At 41.7% G+C, this 1,877-nt stretch overlaps 1 pseudogene; it reads right to left on the reverse strand.

Annotated features, from left to right (window-relative positions):
• Positions 1-260: 260 nt before the first annotated feature.
• LOC143617599 (uncharacterized) lies at positions 261-1,116 on the reverse strand (annotated as a pseudogene).
• Between the last annotated feature and the right edge of the window lie 761 nt (positions 1,117-1,877).

Genomic DNA, 1,877 nt, shown 5'->3' on the forward strand with positions numbered 1-1,877 from the left:
GTTTACATTTCATTTATGTTCGTTACTTTACATTTGTTTGAGTTCGTTAGGTTACGTTGATTAATATATTCATTTAACTTTTCAAGTATCCTACAACACAGAGAGGCTGCTCGCCAACACCCCAGCTCCAAAAATCTTTTCTTGTCATATAAATTAGTATCCGGATAACATAAAATGTGACGTAATGAAACAAAAGATCACGCTAACAAATCTATACGCCAAGATCATAGTAACACAAAAACTAAGGCTAAAACAAAATCAACCAGCAATCATTCCAACAAATACCGGTTTCTTAGACTCAATCGCCAAACACAATACTCATAACCAAGCGAAAAACCTGACCTCGTTTCCTCTTCAAGACCTCTCTAAACCCCTCTTTATCCGGCGCAAATCCGAGCTCTTTCATCTTCGCCACGAGCTCTCTCCCTTGATCCTACTTCCCACCCATCACAAGCCCCTCAAAAACCGCCACACACGTCCCCACATTCGGCCTAATCTTCCGCCCCATCATCTCGACAAAACACCTCTTCCCTTCCCCCACTAATTTCTCATCCCCGGACCCCGCCAACGCCTTAACCAACACCGAATAAGTATACGCATTAGGCGGCACACCGGACGCCAGCATCCGCGTGTACACTTTCAACGCCTCTTTCGGTTTACCCGCATGGCATAGGCTTCAATGACAGCAGTGTGGGCCACGACATCGGGCATGTGGGCTTTGTCTTTGATCTGGGAAAAGAGTTCCAAGGCCTCGTGGGTGAGGCCGTCTTGGGACAAAGCAGTTAACATCTTGACTGCGTTATTGTAAAGGCCGTCTGTGCGGATGTTGTGGAAAACTTGTTGAAGGTTTGTGGGGTCGTTGGGGTGGGTGATTACTGGGGTTTTGTTGAATGGGTTGTAAGGAGGAGGCGGTGGGTTTGGAGTGACAGGTGGTGGTGGGGTTGATTCGGATTCGGATTCGGAATCGGAATCGGATATGGAGAAATTGACCTTGGTGTTGCGGTATGGGGTAGTAGGTGGAGTGGTGGTGCGGCTGCTGAAGAGTCGGAAGAAGTAGGATTCGTTTGTAGGCCTGAGTTTGCAGGTGGAGAAGATGATGGAAGTGATTTTGGCCATACGGGTCTGAAAATGAAATGGGTAACCGAAACTGAAATATAAAATGGAGTTGAAAGTCGGAAACGTTTCGAGAAAGTAATAAAGTGTCTGAGATTGTTTATATTGTCTCGGAAATGAAATGTTTCATAAGTTATAATGTTGTAACTTATTAACTTAATGAAAAGTTACAATGAGGTAAAATACCCCTTTATTATTCATTTTGGTGTTGCACGAAATCGAAAAACCGGAAAAACCAAACTGAATTAGAAATGTTGGTTCGGTTTTGGACTAAGGACTAAGGGATGTTTGGGATTCCTTATTTTACTTTCTAATAACTTTTTAATAACTTAAAAATGTATATTTGCTTCCTAACCATCAGTTACTAACTAGTTTCTAGTATAGCTGTTAATAATCAGTTTGGTTTTGGTAACCGGTTATGATTTGCACCTTTACTCACCGTTAGATGTGCGAATACGATTAACCGGTTTTTGTAATATCGGCTACTAACCGAAATTGGATATTGGCCAAACGGTCAAAATTGGTTATTGCTATTAACCGATTTTTGAGTGGAAAACCTCTAATCTGTGTAACCGGTTCGGATGATAAGTGGTTAACTTTATTAACCTATTGAAATTAACCTTATTAATAAATCTATTACTGGTTAACCACATAACCGGTTTCTGTGTGAAAATCTCAAATCGGTCCCTAACGTACGGTTACAAATCGGTTTATACTATACGGGTATACCGGTTATTAACCGGTTAGGATTGGTACCTCTACTC

Source organism: Bidens hawaiensis, unplaced genomic scaffold, assembly GCF_021521415.1.
Source record: "Bidens hawaiensis isolate Kalapana, Puna unplaced genomic scaffold, B.hawaiensis_p1.1 tig00055813_1, whole genome shotgun sequence".
Lineage (NCBI taxonomy): Eukaryota > Viridiplantae > Streptophyta > Magnoliopsida > Asterales > Asteraceae > Bidens > Bidens hawaiensis.